Raw genomic sequence first — 18,749 nt, 5'->3', positions numbered from 1 at the left:
CGAGGAGGCTCTTTTCAACGGCAGACACCTTAAAATGCTAGCCAAAAAAATACAAGAGAGAGGAGGGGGGATAGAAAAGGCGTATGTCATGTGTTTCCCACTGGGATCTTTGGCCCTTGACGGCTGTGCTGACATTTACAGTGGCCTCGGTGACAGCAGGTCGCAGGCTGTCTTTCAGCAGGGTGTCATATCTGTCGCAGGAAATCTGGAGGACAACAATGCGCAGGATGCGGAGACCCTTCAGAAGCCAAATTGGCCACAGAGACAGGCTGGTTAGGTTGATTAGGAGCCAGAGACGGTGGCGGCTCCATTTTCTCGAGGAGGCAGTTTGATTACAGACACTTTGATAAACAAGTAGGAGACACCTGAAGCGGAAAATTTCCCTTGTCAATTTGATTCTCTCATCTAAAGCAGCCTCACACACACACGCAGGCTTGTCATCTCCTTCTAATAATGCCTTAACTGTGCTCCTGATAGAAGGCACTGTGCCGTGACCGCACCATAATAACCTCATCCACCTTTACCTGCCTGCCACAGACCATCTGTGGTGAGGCTGGAGATAAACTCCATGAAATCTCTCTTCAAACCCCTTTTTAATCCAGAAAATATGACCTGATAGAAATCTTCAAAGCTTATTTTTTATATGTTTTATTGTTTAGGAATAGAAAACATAAAAAGACACAATATATCTGACTGTATCAGAGAACCGGGGTCGTTGCAGTGAAACTCGTAACATTTTAACCCAAAAATCTGCTCTTTAAAGTTTGATAAACTCGACCCATCCTCTCCAACATTTATCAAATACGTTAGTCTTTAGTCTCAAAGCAAATGTCAAATTTTCCATTACAAAAATGTCACGCATCACATTAAACCAGCCCGTGCAGCCTCTGTTTTGTCCTGTTTGTGTTCACTCCCCCTGCCATCTTTATGAGCCAACCACCAGCAGCAGATGTCTGTGCAGGTTCTCAGTTAATCAGGTCATCGTAGTCTTTGAAGGCGACTCGACTTCTTTAAGTTTTTCTGAATACCTGAATCCAGGAAGCTTCCTTCAGCTGATGGGAGACACCTATGGTATCATTTTCAAACCTCTACATCCTCTTGTTCGAGTCATTCACACTGCCTGCCTTTTATGGCTAAGGAGTCGCCTTCTTTTCAAGCTAATGAGACCACCAGCAGCAGATTGCTTCCCTGCTGGTGCATCACTAGCCATCTTCCTGCTGAAAAAAGGGAGTTTTTCTGTCCCACAGTTGCCAAATGCTTGCACACGGGGATCATCATTTGCTGGGATTCTCTCTGGAATGCCACAGTCAAAGGTTTAGTGTTTAATGTACCCGAAGAGCCTGTAAAGACAAACTGCTGTCATATTGTTATTTTAATATAAGTGTACATTCTGTCTGTGTTTAGTCCTGCCTCTCCATGCTCTCTTTCTCCTTACCCACCAACTGGTCAGAGAGACCACTGCCCCTCCCTGATCCTGTTCTGCTGGAGGTTCTTTCCTGTTAAAAGGGCGTTCTTCCTTCCCAGTGTCACCAGATCTTGTTCATAGGGGATTGTGTGATTGTTGGGGTGCTTTCTCTTAAAAACCATCCTACACATAAAGAACAGATGATATGTCCAAGGAGAGCACTGAAATGTGAGGAAGCTCCAGAGCAGGGAAGTCATACAGCCCATTTTAATCTCATGCTGGCTGAATGAGTGAAACTCTCCTCTCTGTCAGTGCACAGAAGCTTTAATCCCAGAGATATCTTAAGAAGAGCAGTCATAACTTAAATGAGAAAGTGTGTTGGTTTTATATTCAATACAGAAAAGCTGCTAAGAAATAATCAGCAATAAGAAATGACAAAATTCTGGTAGCTCGTTGTCCAGACTGTCCTGTAACCATAGAACCCAAAGTTTTTGTTACTTTGTAAAAGAATCCTTTTGTGAACTGCAGTCCTGTTGTAACAAAAAGAATCCAGGAATAATCACAGTAAGTGGTGTAAAAACAGCAACGTGTCATTCCAGTATTTATCTATCAATTACTTTGTAGTATGAATGGTGTGTGGGAGGTCTTTATCGGCAGGCAAATCTGTAAAATACAGGGAAAAGTCCAAAATTGGTTTTTGATATCCGAGTACAGGGATATGTGCTGCTGTTTGGGCCTTCAGGTGAACCAAAACGCGTCTCTACAAACCATGTGAGAACATTTAGTCTGTTTATTGGTCAGATGCAAAAATAAATATAGGAAGCTGTGTTGTGGGTACCAAGGAGACTTTACGTTCATTTTACGGCTAGTTGCTGCCTTGCACTGCGTATCGGCTACAGGAAGGCGCTTAGCTTAAACTCACATACTCCTGATAGTTGGTTTGGTTCTCGTTCACAACATTAACAAATGGCTCTGTGTTTGAAACCGGACCAAGACCAAACGGTGTTGGTACCATTTTTTGAGTCTGCACCTGAGTATGATTAGTGCTCCCATCTAAGTGCCTTGAGGCGACTGTTGATATGATTTCACATTATATAAATAAAACTGAAGTGAACTGCACCAAGGGCAAAAATGAATCAGAGTTCGACTTAAGATTTTTAAGGATTTAAGGTGTGAAAACATCCTAAATGGAACTGAGCTGAATGCCAACGTTGTGCAGTCAGTTTGAGATTAAATCAGGAGACAGAAGGCTCTTTGGCAGCCTAAAAACAGCCCCAAACCAGATCTGATGCTGACAAATCGAAATTAAGTTTAAGAAGCTTTGAAGTTCAAGCGAGCAAATGGAGTCAATTATGCCCATGGCTCTGTTTTTACATGTGTTGTCATTATAGTTTTAATCATGAATTTGTCAGTGTACTTCTGCAACTTTTCATGAAAGAGATAACAGCACAGAAACCGTTAAACAAATAGTTTTTATTGAAATGATAACGGAAGTCTGAACAAACAAGGGAAGCCTGGCATCTCTCGGCCACTGACAGACAGCAGAACGGAGGCAGTAAAATAATCTTTAGTTTCTCAGCGGCTGACAGAAGCAAGCCACAAACACTCTGTGTCTAATGAAAGTCTCATTTTTAAATGTCATTTAGCTGAACCTTTGAATCGAGAGCTTAAACAGTGGAAAATACACTGCACAGGCTAAATGTATTTGAATGGTGCTGCTGGGGCCACAGCATAATGTCAGGCTTAATAAATTAAAGCAGTGGCAGTGAGCCCATAGTGTCAGCTGTGAGCGCAGACTTTGTGTTGTGATTCACTCTGTGTTAAATTTGAACTCACAAGGTCAGACAGTAATTGACCTGCCAGGGATTCGCTGTCTTTGATTTAAGACAGTCCTGATATGCAGCACGTATCCCTGCGCCGGGATACAGAGGAGAAAGTAAATAACACTGCTGCTGCTGCGGGGATGAAACCCCCGACGATGGAAACATAAAACATCGACGACAACAACGAGGACCCAAATTCCCCAATAAAGGCAAACAAAGATCTGCAAAAATACCTCACATCATTTATCATTTTAAACACAGCACAGTAACATGGATGCAAACATCTTAAATATTAGATTTGTAGGATTGTAGAGAGTGTTCAGGCTAGTGTTAGCTTAGCAACATGACGGCTTTGACCTCAGAAGGTTACGCTGCATATATTCCAGTTTATCTTTCTTATTACTGATAAAATTGATTTAGTATTCCAATATTTGTCATTTATTTAATTTTGGTTGAATCATATTTAAGAAAGGTACCACCAATAGTTACATATACTTCTTGCTACGTATTTATCATTTCTATGTTTATTTTGAGTACAAATACACTTTTACACTGTTGTTGCCGTTTCCTTTAAAGTGGGCTCAATATTGACTAAAAGTGTGATCTCATTTCTTCTGCAGCTGTCTGCACGTCTCTCGTATGGATGCAGCCTGTGACGGCTGCAGTTGCAGCCACACAGTGGTAACATCCACCTAATATTAGTTTAGAGGCCTACACATAACACTACACTCACAATTTTCTTTCTTTAAATATAGGATTTAATTTACAGGATAATAAATAACTGGTTTTGGGTTAGAATTAATTTACATACTGCATTTTAAAACAAGTGTGCACATTTTGGTTGTCACTGTTAGGCATGATTTAATCTCTTTGTTTCCTGAGTTACCGCAGTTGCAGCTGCTCCGGTCCCTGGTTGATGGGCTAAGAGGTGGGGAAAGGGGCGGAGCAAGCCTAGATGGAGAACTGCAAATTGGCTCACACCATAACTCTGGATCTCATCCTTCATCTCCTCTGTATCTTCTTTTTGGAATTTATTATGTTAGCTTCACCCCCTCTTTGTGGGGGTGATGTAGGAGGAGCGACATGTAAAGTTTCCTCTCTTTGTCTCGTTTGGATAGGTCAGTTTGTTGAGTTACCAGTATTGCTTGCTGGTAACTTTTGAGTAGAGTTCTTTTACTTTGACGTCTTTCATGGGCCCAAGATTTTTTTTGTATAATTTAACCAAATTTGTTTTGGGGTTAAATAAAAAACCCTTCTTTTGGACTTTAACCTGTGCCTGAGTTTCCTTCACTGCTTGGTCCATCACACAGCCCATCAAGTACCAGCTCAGTAAAAACAAACTTAATGAACTTCAATCTTTAAAGAAAAGTATAAATGTGTAGCCACACTGGAGATTATCAATCGTGAAGCAGTCACCTGCAGCTGGACCGGACTGGGCTTATACCTCCGACATCATGTATTTCGATGAGTCCCCTATAAAAGGTTAATATGGTTATATGGTATGTGCTGGTGTGTCATGTGCAATTTAGAAAATCGACATCAAATCTTATGACGTAACCGGAAACTCCTCCGTGGACCTCCTGAGAGACACAACTACACGTCGGGTCGGTGCAGCCCGCAGTGGAAGGTTGTGGTGTGGGATTAAGAGGGATTTCCGGTTACATCGTAAATCAGGACGTAGATTTCCCTCACAGGTCTTACATCAAGCTTTATTCTCTCTCCAGAGGCTCTTTTCCCTCTGAGTGGCAGATTTACTGCCATCATGTCCTCCTACCACTTCCTGCTGGATCACCTGTGTTGAAGTGCCAGCTCAGTCATCACACTGATGCAGACCCAGTGGCAGTGACCAGTCAGGCGTCTCATCCTTCATCTCAGCTCCTCTGCATCTTCTTTAAATGCAAAAATCTTTGCAAATCATTTCTGGAAAAAAGGAGGAGGACTCGCCAGCGTGCACACTCACTGTCACCCCTCTCACCACCAAAACTCGCCTCTGGGAAGCACTCACCTGCTTCTCTTCACCTCATCGTGAATTCTCCCCCAGCTGTGGGTCCGGTCACTCTCCGGCTTCTTTCCAGTCTTTATAAAAAATACCTGAAAGCATGTTTCCAGTGTCTGTGTGGGTCCACAGGCTCAGACGCCACAACTCCAGCAGCTACAGGATGATTTGTTAATAAGAAAATGCTGTAGTTGATATAGAGAGGCCGCCATGAGGATGATTGACTGTGACTCGTGTGCCATTGTGACTGATTCTGCAGCCCTCCACTCAGAGCCGTCTGACTCTGCCAGTGAAGTCTGAGTGTGGGAGAGTTTAAAGAGCGCGGCATCTCCAGGGACATGTGTCTGCCTGTGATCCTGTTAGCTTTGTTTGGAGCTTTTCTGCAGAGTCGGGTTTATCCCAGTCCAATCAGTCCAAACGGAAGCAGCTGAGCCCTTCCAGCGTCAAATTGGGTGGACTGGGAACAGTCGAAATCCCAGTCTGAGGTCCATAAAGCTCCTTTCAGTAAATCAAGGACACAAATTTGAATAAAGTCTCAGTGGGTGATGGCTGTTTCATTTTAAAAGATTCTTACAAACTGTGTTTTCTTTGAGCTGGAAGGAGGAGGCACTAATTTCCAGTAAAAAGTGATTTTGGTGCAAAAATGGATCCAATTGAAAATATTTCACGCTAACCTGAGTGATGGAAACATGCTAACACCGCGGTAAGGACTTACGCCCGTCACGGTCTTTGTTCTAAATACCGACTCTTGCATTTTCTTAATCTTTGGTGACCCCATGTGACGTTCCATTTGTCCATTTTCACCCTTCGTCCCGTTGGCTCAGTTTTGTCTCTTTGTCATCGTCTTAAGGTGTCATGTTGTTTTCGGGTTCTTTGCTTTATAGGATTTTCTGCTGGTCTGATTTCTTTGCTAATCTAGTAGATTTTATTTTATTTGTGGTCATAATTCCTGTTTTTATTTTATCAATTTTTCTTCAACTCTTGATTTTATTATTTTATTATAAAAAGCTATAGATAAGTTCCCTCAGTGTTTCTCTCTCATCTTTCTATAGTATCCCTCTTCTATTTTATTATTTGTCTTTCAGGCACTTCCTGTTTTACTTTGAAGGTTCAGTTTCCGTCTATAGCCTGTGCTAGCTAAATGATTACCTGATTGCTCTCACCTCTGGTAATTTCTTCCACCTGTGCCTCCTTTGCTTCCTGCAGTCCTTAGATAGTCTGGCCTTCCTCTTTATCACGTTGCGATGCTCCTGTGGACGTTCCCTTGTGTCCTGCCCTGAGTTACTCTTGGTTGTTTTCTCCTGATTTGGGACTTTATCAGCTAATAAAGATGGCTCCCCCCCCAATTATCTTGGTAATATCCCGACACTGTAAAATTTAAACAATGATTCAAGGCCACTCGCGTCAGGTTTAGTTCAGTGCATGCTGATTTGTCTTTTTGTTCTATTTGAATTGTTCAAGTAACTCCTCTCAGTTAAAAAGAGGTTTCTTCTGGTACAAAGGTTTAATAAGGAAAAAAGCCGGGTTCATTAAATAATTATCACCTCAGTGCTGACCAAAGTATTTGTAGCTGAGCATCCTCACCACTGTGCAGGAACGGCTTCAGAAAATCAGAAACTAAATCGATTCATTTCAAACGAATGTGTCCAAAGATTTTGTTAAAGTTAGATTTTCCTCAGACATCAATGTGTTTGGTTTTATTTGAGACTTCAGAGATGAACTCTTCCCTCCCCACGAGACACAGAGGAGCCTCCACTGTCAATGATGCCAACCACACACACACACACACACACACACATTCATAAGCTGGTCACGGACACGTAGCAGACGGTGGAGGTTGGCAGTGTTGTTGAGTTTTGTGTTTGGCCCTGGCCTGAAGGCCATGTGGGACCCACAGACGGTGGGACTGCAGCCCATCCACAGGCCTGTCTTCATGTCTGGATCTGTAAGATTTTGTAAATGTGTTTCACCAACATCACACAATGAACCGAAATCAGTGAAACAACACACACACACACACACACACACACACACACACACACACACACACACACACACACACACACCTCAGCCTAAATGACTGTACTGGTTTACAGCAGCTCAGGATCCTCTGTTTCATGGTCCTGAACACTTTTTTCCATCAGACCGGTCTCACATGTGCCGATTGGTGTCTTTGTGCACAAAATGAACATTTGGATGTTGGAGGGTTAGCATTAGTTACATTTTTATATTAATTATCATTAAGAAATGCTCAAGTTTAGAAAAGTTTTGTGGTTTGGGTAAAAGACAAATTTTCCATCGTTCCCATGGAGACACATCCTTACTAAAGACTCTTGACTCCTATTGAAACATATTTTATCAATAAAAGTAACCATTTGTATGGCCAGCCTGTGTTCAATGAAAAAAAAAAACGACCTCATAACACATTTTGCTTCCTATGTGTGCAACTTCCTGCTAAACTGATAAATATTTACCTTTTAACTGGGAGTTCATTAAATCTGATTGGCCGTGTTGGGCTGTTTACTCGTGCAGGTGTTCGTCTTTGGTCCACAGCCCTCATCATCATCACAACCAAAACTTTGTGGCTTCTCTCCACATTTCTGAGCTCCATCTGGACCCTCCAGCTCTCCAAAAAAACAACCCATTTATCCTGTTGACGAGCAGCACCCCTGGGTGCCCCGTGAGCCACAGCACGCTGACACAGAGCCCCACCAGAGCCGAGACATATGGTTTAAAAATGCACACGATGCATGAGTGACAGTCGTGGCAGCAGTCCAGCAGTTTGCAACTGTCTCCATCAGTGCTTCAGCAGACACTCACAGAGGGAAGTGTTAGCAGTAATAGCTCCTGTTCAGCTTCGACTCTTCTCCTCACACTGATTTCTACTCTTAGCTCTGTGTGATGTCACAGATAAATGTTATCGCTAAAACGGTCGGCCATGCTGATCCTGCTATTCAAATCTGTGTGAAGCAGCCAATCTGAGCATCTGTGAGAGGTGTTCAGCATCTTGGTGCTGATACCACAGTGCAGCTTTGGGTGGAGTCCACACCGCGACGGGTCAGGGCTGTTTTATCATCAACGTGGGACCAACACAACATCACACAGCTGGTCATACTTTTAAAAATGGACAGGCCAGCAAAGCCAAGGCTTAGCTAACTGACTTTCATTTGAACATTAGCTTATGGAAATAATAAAAAATATGTTGGTTTAACTGGGAATAAACACCAGCAGCAGCTTTGTTTGTCTTTTTCTTGGCCGGTACAGCCAAAGAGGACGCTCCAGCATTCATTATGTATCAGCTTCTTATTGTTCATATACTCTATGCAGTATATTTTCAGTTCCTGTTGCTATATTGCTGTCATGTTGCTAGCTCACATATTTATTTGACCTTTTCCTTTCTTGGTCGTGTGTAAAACAGCGACCCACAATGACCAGGGTGAAAAATGCCTCAGTGAACACAGCATGATGTTTATTTGGGAATGTATTAAAGTTTAAATCAGGTATGCTTCAGGCCAGGGCTTCCTGATGACTAATGCTAAATCACAAAGTTTAGAATAATGCACTGTCCCTCAGTGTCTTCATCTGATCCAATTTGCAAAATCTGGACATGCTCTCTGCCTCCGGGCCGATTTCCAGTTTTTAAATAAAACAACATCATAGTGTAACTAGAGTAACTAGAGTAACTAGAGTAACTTTTGATGTTTTTCAATTGTGTTCTGTTGTTTTTGTCCATTTTATGCATAAATTTCAAACCACAAAGAGATTTACTGAACAAACTGAGGAAATGATGGGTTCCATAAGGTGGTGATCACTAAATGCACATATACTGCTTATCGCTCAATACATAGTGCTCATAAAAAGTAACATAAATGCAGTTTTAGTACACACGCGCACGCACACCAGATCCATGAGGAATCCACAGTTGCAGCCGGGCAGCTTTGATCAGTGTCTTCACTGATGGACAAGCGTGATCCTCCTTACAAAACCACACAGGTGTTTTAATAAAGAAGCTCCACAGGATGAGACTTTGATGAAATCACACCAACACACCAACACATACACACGGAGACATATTGTCATTCATTTCACCTGTAAAAGGATACTTAAAGAGAGACAGGTGGCCAGTGACACACTCCACCACCTGTATCATCACTGAGACCAGATGCTTCCCTGCTGCAAGTGCGTGTGTGTGTGTGTGTGTGTGTGTGTGTGTGTGTGTGTGTGTGTGTGGGACAGCCTGAGCTCTACTCACCTAGAAATCATCTCCTTTTATTACCCGCCCCGTGAGGTCTGGAAGTATGTGTGTGCCCGTCATCTCCAGACAGTAGGAGGTGTTTCATTACAGAGGATCAGCTGAAACGCCGCGCCGAGCCACAGAAACCCGACAACTGTAACGAGAATGTCGCCGGTCTCCTTTCAGTGTCTGAATTTCTTACCGAACAGCTCAAGGACGTGCAGGTCAGCAGAAATTCAAACAAGAAGTAAAATTAATGGTGTGTTCAGGAAGTCCCTGTTGTGTCATAAAACATTTAAAACGGCGCTGCATTATCGGTGATGGCAGATCACAGCAATCCTCCTGCTGGTAAAATAAAGCATGCAGCACAAATAAGTCCTTAAAAACAGAAGTTAGTTTTACGCCTTTTCTCTCATCTCAAAGTCACCCCCCAAAAAAGTTGTTAGACGAATGATTCTGTGAGGAGTGACGGTGGGGAATCACCAACACTTTGTGGCAGAGGTCAACAAGGTCCTGGGTGAGAGGTCAGATGAAGAGCCATGACTGTAAAACCAAAGGACCAGTTTATCCTGTGTAGGAGATCGATGCCGTGTTCTGGAGTGTAACAGGTAGGACACAAATGCAGGCGAGCTTCACTGAGCAGTTTATTTTGCTGTAGGTCCCAAAAAAAAAGTACCAAAATTTCAAAAAGGCGTTGCATAGCAACATAACACAACAATGAAAACATGGCTGTTTATACACGGACACACTGAGGGCTGATGAGGGGAGTGGAAACAGCTGGGTAACAAATAACAGGTGAAATAATCCAGGATAATGGGAGTAAAACTAAAATCAAACACAGCAGATAAGGACCACCAAATTAAAGTAGGAAATGCAGGAAACACAGAGCCAAAGGTCAAGATACAAAATAAGAAAATGAAAATGAAACTAAACAAACCATAAATCAAAGAAAACATGTAATAAGAAACGAGAAGTGCAAAAAAGTTAAGACTCTGGATCCCAGATCAGCACTGAAAGCAGATCACATGCTGGGCACTTCTGATAAAACGGGCTACTGCAGCCACTTTTATGCCATCTGATTATAATTCTGTGGTTGTTGATTTTTATTTCTATTTATTTATTTTGTTATTTCTTTGGTACGACAAAGTGTCTGTCTGCTCTGTTGGAGCTGTGCCTCCAGTCAAAGGTCACTCATGTCAAACACCAAATCCAACATGCGGAGCCACCCACTGATTTCTTTAAATGAACCAACGTCTTCTGTTTTTTGAACCATTGTTTTTTCTACTTTATTTATAACTTGTTGGATGGATGTTGTGTAGTTGTGGTGAATTGTGCAGACGATCTAGCAGAAGAAAGCAAATAAACTTTTATTTGTCCAGTTGGGTTTTTGTTGAGGTAAACAGGGTGATGCCACACACACACACACACACACACACACACACACACACACACACACACACACACACACACACACACACACACACACACAAATCAAATCATCCATGCGGCACTCTTTAGGTGAGCTGTTCCAGGGTCTTTGGGCTGTGCACACTGGCTTGCTGTGGCACAACATGGAGCTGAGCCATGGTGAACGTGGTGCAGCTGGGATGTGAAGAATACATTTTCTGGTTGCCTCTAAAAAGCAGAACAAGAGCATAAACTGTACACAGAACACTTCCAATGCAAAAGCCAGGTTCTTTGAATCTTTATAGGCAGACCCGCTTAATCTGCCCTTCTCTTTACTTTGCGGTGAAGAATTCACCTTAAAGCTTCCACTATCACATGTATTCAGAGGACAACAATGAAAAAATGTTGATTTCATGCTATAGCTCTCAGGTTCTTGAAGTGAAGGCCAAGTAGAAACCTCCATGGGTAAAAAATGAAGCCAAGGTGAATGAACCTGCAGTTCCTCTAAAATCCACTTGAGGCTCCAGCTGTGTCTTGTTATTTGTCATCAATCATCTGATGTGATATTATATATCTGTGTAGGCGTGGCCTCTTTGACTGACAGGTGGATGGTGACCAGAGATGGGCAGTAACGCGTTACTGTAATCCGATTACTTTTTTCAAGTAACGAGTAAAGTAAGGGATTACTATTGCAAAAACGGTAATTGGATTACCGTTACTTTCCCGTAGGAACGCTGCGTTACTGCGTTACTAAATCCGTGATTTTTTGCGAGAATGTCTCATGACAGTGACGTAAGCGAGTGCGCCGTTCGTGACAACAGCTGTGTGCAGATCAACAATGGATCACATATCGAGTGCAGGAGAAAGTATGAGCATGCAGCGTTTAAAGCGTGGAAGTACTGACCTTACTTTGAGTTTGATTCCATAAAAAGTGACAAAAACATTAGTGTCCGCTGTGCGTGGGAAGAAAACTTCTTTTTACAGCGAAAAAAACCCCTAAACTTCCAACAAGCACCGAGTAGCTACGACGTAATGGGAAACTCACAGAGAAACTCATGGATTCTTCCACTGACCGCGGCACACCTGCACCAGGGTAAACCTCCGCCTACCCCACTCCTGCTTTACAGGTGAAAATAGAGCAAAAGGACCGCTGAGTCTTTGACTTTATTTATTTTCTGCTGTGTTTTACTTGCATCTATTTGAAAGAGTGAGTGTAAACACAAAAAATATTTTATTTTATGAGCTGGAATGTGCAGAAAATAGGTTTAAATGTTAAACTAATTTCTTCCAGTCAGAGAATGTTGCATATAATTACATTTTTGCTTGATGCATAAAGTTAAAAGATTAAAACTAATAAAACAAGTTTTTTAAAAAAAGAGACTTTTCCATTTGATTACATTTTGTATGATGGATTATGCAGAAAAAGTAGAATTGGGCTGAAAGATCTATCGCTTTATCACCTCTTCAGGTTGTAAATCGTGTTTTTAAAAAGTAAGTAAGTAACTAAGTAATTAATTACTTTTGAAAATAAGTAATCAGTAAAGTAACGGGATTACTTTTTTGGGGAAGTAATCAGTAATTAGTTACTGATTACTTTTTTCAAGTAACTTGACCAACACTGATGGTGACACAGGCGGCTAAAGCTGCTAGCTGTCTGCTCGGCTTCACCTCAGCTAGTTGGAGTCCCTGACTCTGTACAGGTCCATTTCAAAAGCAAAATCCTTTTTTCAAGGATTCACATATGCAGGCACGTAAGCAGGCCTTCAAGGATTCACTACAGAAGTCTAAATCACTCATGAGTCTGAGCTGTCACAACAATATATTATCTCTCGTTAGAGGTTGATACTATTTTAGCTACTTAATTAATGACAGCAGCTTGTAAAGTCGGATATTATGAGGGTTGCAGCATGAAAACACAGATACCGAAGATCGTTCCTCCTCGTCATGGTGCATAAAGAAGTCAACTGTAAAACGTGACTGCTGCAGCATCACATATTTCACATCCTTGTTACACACTGTAAGATAAACTTCTTAAAAATGAGAATATTTGTCATGGTTACACACACTTCTTTAATCTCCTCAGGTGTCACAGGAGCAGCGTGTGGACTGTCACCTTATGGAAATCAGACACCCAGCAGGTGGTTACGGTGTCTGTTTGAGTCACACCGTGGTGAGGGGTTCCCACGTGGACGTCAGAGATGCTGGGATTCGTGTCAGTCATGAAGGCTTTGATGGAGGTTGTCGACCTTTCCCTGCTGTGACCCCTCGCTGGGTCACGACACCCTCCTGTTCTGCTCCAGTGAAATCTCATCTCCTGCTGCTTCATTCCCCACAGATCACTTTTACTGTTCTGTGAATCTGAATCAGGTCAGGAAAGTACATTTATGTACATGAACATATGTTCAGCATTTCTGATTCCCTAAAATATGCCGATGATACACAAATTTATATTAGTACGTCTCATACAAGCTCCAGGATAATGCATTTATCAAATCAACACTTAGATGTGCCAGAAAAATAAAACAGGAGTAACTGTTCATCTTCAATCTGTGAAGTTAACCAAAAAATAAGCTGGAAATGTTGGTAGAGAGTTAGATTATAACAGTCAAATGCCGTTCGGGGCGATCGTGGCTCAAGAGTTGGAAGTTCGCCTTGTAATCGGAAGGTTGCTGGTTCGAGCCCTGGCTTGGACAGTCTCGGTCGTTGTGTCCTTGGGCAAAGACACTTCACCCGTTGCCTGGTGGTGGTCAGAGGGCCCGGTGGCGCCAGTGTCCGGCAGCCTCGCCTCTGTCAGTGCGCCCCAGGGTGGCTGTGGCTACAATGTAGCTGCCATCACCAGTGTGTGAATGACTGGATGTGTAAAGCGCTTTGGGGTCCTTAGGGACTAGAAAAGCGTTATATAAATACAGGCCATTTACCATTTTTGAGGGTTGATGGGCTTATTTTTTAGCTGGATTTGAAAAAACATGAACATTATCTATATTAAACTAGACTAAAGTGATCGTACAGTAATGGGAGACACCTCACCTAGGAGCCATTCACGAGGCATTTTGGTCAGATGCTGAACCAGCTCATTTGAATCCGTTTGATGTGGACGGTCAGCTGCTTTCCTCTGAGATCCCCCCAGATGACTGAGTCCCCCCCCCCCCATCTCTAAAACTCTAAATTCACACAGGGTCATGTAGGTTTGGATTTTTCCCTCTTAATAATAAACACCTTCATTTAGAAATGGTATTTACTTGTCTTATTTTTTGTCTAATATTTAAATTTGTTTGATGATTTGAAATGTTTAAGTGTGACAAACATAGAAAATTACATAAAATAAGGAAGAGGGAAGCACTTTTTCACACCACTGTACACTGACACCTGAGGTTGAGGACTCTAAACAACAGGTGTCATAGCTAACTAGAAAAAATGACTTCATCAGTTTTGGAATGTGAAGTCTGTTGTAGGGAGTGCTGGTGTTCATGTGTGTTTGGGGGTGTTATGTGGAAAACAGGCTCCTGTACATGTTGTGGTTAACTGTTGACGTCTCATGAAGTAGTCATTAAACGTCCTGATTAAGGCTCTTAGTTTCTGAGCATCGTTATCCTGAGGTTATAACAAAGTCAAATCAGGAAGCAAAGAAACAGAAAGTTTTCTTTTTATTTGTTCAAAGTTTTCTACTCTTGTATGTCTGTATCTTTGTATGATATATCATTGAAATGACAGCAAAGCCCTGAGTCAGGTTATGAAAACAGAAAAGTGCATGATGAGCTGAAAAACTCTGAAGTGCAGAGAAAGGTGAGCGTAAATAATGCTGAGCCCGGAAACCCTGCAGAGGAAGATCATTTCCACAACCTGCATTAATGGTTTTATTCCTTTGGTCTCTGTCCACAGCTTGTGGCCTTAGTGCAGGGCAGGAACATAGATTGATCACCTTCATCTTTTTTTGCTGTAGGCATTTGTCAATCTTCCCTTGGTAGGGTCTCCAAAGGCATGTTAGTGAGGACCAATCAAAAGACCTATACCCAGGTTAATGTGGCCCCACCCGGGGACAGTCCTGGGAGTGGGCACCTGATGGCCAGATCATAAGGGTTTCTGTGGGGATACTAACAGGAGGCGGGGCTGTAGATGTTCAGTGAGAGGTTGACTGGATGGCAGTCGGACTGTCTGATCTCACATTACCATTTTAATATTTTCTGTTATAAACGGTCTGGTAGATATTTAATGTAGTTACAGACTTTAATGATATATAATGACATGATTGTTTTAATTTCCTTTGTAAAATAGTGTGCATGTGTTAGAAATTCAGTTTAATTCTCTCGTTTCTTCTTCTACCAGCTTTTAAGGGACAGGTGAATCTCCTGATCACCTTCCTGCTCCTGAGAGGATGAACCTGTGATGATGCTCTCACATTTACAGCCTTCGCCCGTCTTCTTCTGTTTCTTTTAAAGCGCTAAGAAGTGTTAAACTGTCAGCATTTATGCTCTTTTGTGTGTTTATTTAATTGTAGTGACTGGTGTAAAAGCAGCATCTCTGGGACACTTTCACTGCTGTCAGCTGTAATCTTTTGTTTTTCAGATACTCCAGTAATGTGTGTTGGAGGTTGTAAAGCTTACAGCTCAACAGCTTACGGTGCACAAATGTTTGGATGTAAGAAAAGGCACAAACACACAATCACTACCTCAGATCCTTTTGAATGACTTTCCTTCTTTACTCTCTGAATCCTGTCGGCCTCTCCTTGGTTCCTCTATGTGCAAATCTGTCTTTGTTCATCACTTGTTGACTTGCTGAAATCAGCTTGGTTCTCCTGTTAGCAGCCCTGCTCGTAATTCAGTCGTGATTTCCAGGAAAGTTTCTGATTCTGATCGTTTCCAGCTCCATAATTTTATTCTTGGACTCCATTAAAGTAGCTTTACATGCTTTACAGCTCAACATAATCCATCTTTGTCTTGTACAGGGCATTGGTAGAACCCCTCAGTTCATATTGTCTGCCTTTTAGCTCCTCCCACTTTAGCCAACTAAGCATAAGGTGGGAGGGGCTTCTGTGCCTAAAATAACCATTATAGGGAAATTCTATTCTAATCATAAGCAACCCATAGTAGAAATAACTTAGTGAAACTGAGTCTTCAGAGCAGTCTGAAGTGTGAGCTTTACACTGACCTCAATATTTGAATCGATGGTCATGTTTATTACGACCATCCACCGCAGAAACAGGAGAAACATGACAGGAAGTAAGGAAGCATTAGAATAATGTGTGAGCTTTAAATCACTAGATATGATTCCTTAACGTGCTAACTTACACTAAATGTTCCTCTGTTGTTACATCAGTTACTTTACACCAAAAGTCTTTTATCCATATAGAGCCCAAGGTTATCAAATTCAGCCCAACAGCCACGGAGGTGTTTCTGACCAGAGTTAAGGATGTTTTTCAGGTGGAAACTCAAAAGAAAAGAAAAGAAAAGAAAAGAAAAGGCCTTATGGGGTTAATTTAAAAGTCTCACTCTGGCAGCAGGCAGCTGTTTTCAAAGAAAAGCTTCTAAAGGGCTGCTGTTCACTCCCTGCTTAGCAGCAAACTGAAGACAGAGAAATGAGCAGGTGAACATGGGAGATCATTTAACAGCTAAAGAGCTGAATATTTCCCTCAGGAGTTTGGGCAGAATCCAAAAACAGAGAAAGGGTGAAAATGACACTAATTCTTTACGTGGAACCAAACAAGCCTGCAAATTAATGATGTTTCTGCAGGACGAGGAAATGAGCTGCGTTTATTGCATTGGACCCAAATCAACACAGAAGTTATTGCAGAGTTATTTACAGAGTTTGGATGGTGATATATATATTTTTCTAACTTTGTCTCTGTACACCACCACAGGAGACTTTAGATCAAAGACTCAAGATGTGACTGAAGTGCAGATTTTCAGCTTCAATTTAAGAGATTTAACAAAAGCATTAGACTGTCTGTTTAGGATGTACAGCCATTTTCATGCACGGTGGTTCTGTTCACAGACAGCAGACTGTCTAATGGTCGGGTGAGGCCTGTTCCCTCATTATTCTCTGACAGATTAAGCACATTAAAGATGAGGAGTTGAGGCTTATTTGCATCTTTCCTGGAGCTCTGAGTCCAAGGTCCAAATAGATTTCGATGTAAGTGAAGCAGGACGTCATTAGACTGAAACACCAAAATATCGACACAAATTGTTATTGTATCTTTATTTTTATGTGCTTTTACAAATGTTTAACTTTTCTGTTATGCTTCTTGAGCCGTTTAGAGGCCTAAACTTTAAATTCATCACGCACTCCTCTCGATGTAGGACGCCGGTTATTGCAGCATCCTTTTTCATGTTCCACGACTTTTGATCAAAAGTCACGGCGTGATGGAAAGATTGTTCCCCCCCCGTCTCATTTTCCTGCCAGCAGCAGCAGACCTCACACAGCTCAGAGTAAATACAGCTGATGGCTAACAAGCAGCTAGCGAGTTCGACAGTTCGTGAAAGACAGCCTGTTGCTATTCCCTTCACTCCGGTTTCAGCTGGTTAGGCTAATGATCAGAGTGGAGCTTGATTTAATTTCCAGAGAGGGTGTGTATGTTTGTAATGAATGTGAGGAGTGTATATATATTTATGTGTGCACAAAGACAAAGTGGAGGTCGCTGATCCATCAGGACATCTCAGGCTTAATTGAATTAATTTTGCCTTTGTGGTGTTGCAGGATCAAATGGAAACAAGGTGAAGTGGCACGTGGAGGACGCCTGAAGTGTGAATGCGCTTCCACCCTGAAAGCAATCACTTGTCTCTGGTTCTAATTTCTGGGTCATGTGATGCAAGTCAAATGATGACAGCCTCCATTGATTTGTCTTTGTTCACCCACCCACTGAGGTTGATGAAGCCTCAGGAGCTCAGAGATGACATGCAAACAAGCTTCCAGGTGATCCTGCATGTTTAAAAGACACTGCAGGACGGAGGCAGGACTGTGTTCAGATCATTTCTGTGCTTCATTAGCTTCACACCGCAGTGTCGCTCTGCCTCCTCTGTGTCTGCCTGTTGTTGAAGAAGTCCATCTCTCTGTGGCCGGCTGTGTAATCGATAGGCAGCCCGATATTACCGTGGGCCGGCGGGCAGTCAGTTATTCCTCGGAGCTGAAGCTGGAGGCTGATGGAGGAGGGAGAGGATGAGTCTGAGCACTGAAGCGTTGGCTCGGAATCGAATCTGAGGCGAGATAGCCTCGTAGATATTATAAAAGCAAGAGCGAGGGATACATGTGTGGGAGAATTTATGAGTGCCTCTGCGTGGACTCGTGTGCAGAACTGCGCCGAAGTTTTAGGCACTTGTTTGGATTGTTATTCACCGTACGAAGCCAATAATAATCACGGCTTCTGTCTGAGAACGCAAATGTCAGGCGCAGTCAGATCGAAGCTTAGAGACTCTTTCACCTGCCAGCTGTCCAGTACAAGTCAGTTTGATGTTGGATCTCACCAGTGTGGGGAAAAGAGCAGCTAATTTTACTAATCAGCATTCTCAGAACATCATCTTACAAACTCCTGCACACAAATGTTTGAGCCTTTTTTCCTTCAGTAGCATCCAATGTGCCGCTGTGCCTCGCTGAAGTTAAATAGTTGGTATTAAATGGAAAACTTTCACAAATATAAATCCACTGCGATTGGCATGCATGCCATCTTGCAGAACATTTTAGTGGAGAACAAATTTTTTCCCCTTAATTTTATTCGACAACAACTGTCAGCTGAAGATTTCATAATAGTGAAGGGTCCGGGTTGCTTCCCGTACCTTCTTCTCATTTTCTGCTTCATCTTGGAAATTACTGCAGCTTCAAACCCGGCTGGTGGTGATACTCACCTCAGCTGTGGTGAGGTGTGGGTGTAATTTTACTATATTCTTGCATCGTCCA

General features: G+C 42.3%; 1 long non-coding RNA gene across 1 annotated transcript; it reads right to left on the bottom strand.

Annotated features, from left to right (window-relative positions):
* Positions 1 to 6,932: 6,932 nt before the first annotated feature.
* Positions 6,933 to 10,101, bottom strand: LOC143418531 (uncharacterized). Its single transcript, XR_013098517.1, has 3 exons — positions 9,946 to 10,101; positions 9,477 to 9,612; positions 6,933 to 7,167 (listed from the first exon to the last, which is right to left on the bottom strand). It is a non-coding gene; the product is annotated as an uncharacterized LOC143418531 (long non-coding RNA).
* Between the last annotated feature and the right edge of the window lie 8,648 nt (positions 10,102 to 18,749).

This window comes from Maylandia zebra, linkage group LG4 (assembly GCF_041146795.1).
Source record: "Maylandia zebra isolate NMK-2024a linkage group LG4, Mzebra_GT3a, whole genome shotgun sequence".
NCBI classification, from domain to species: Eukaryota; Metazoa; Chordata; class Actinopteri; order Cichliformes; family Cichlidae; genus Maylandia; species Maylandia zebra.
This window is presented reverse-complemented; position numbering and strand designations above follow the sequence as displayed.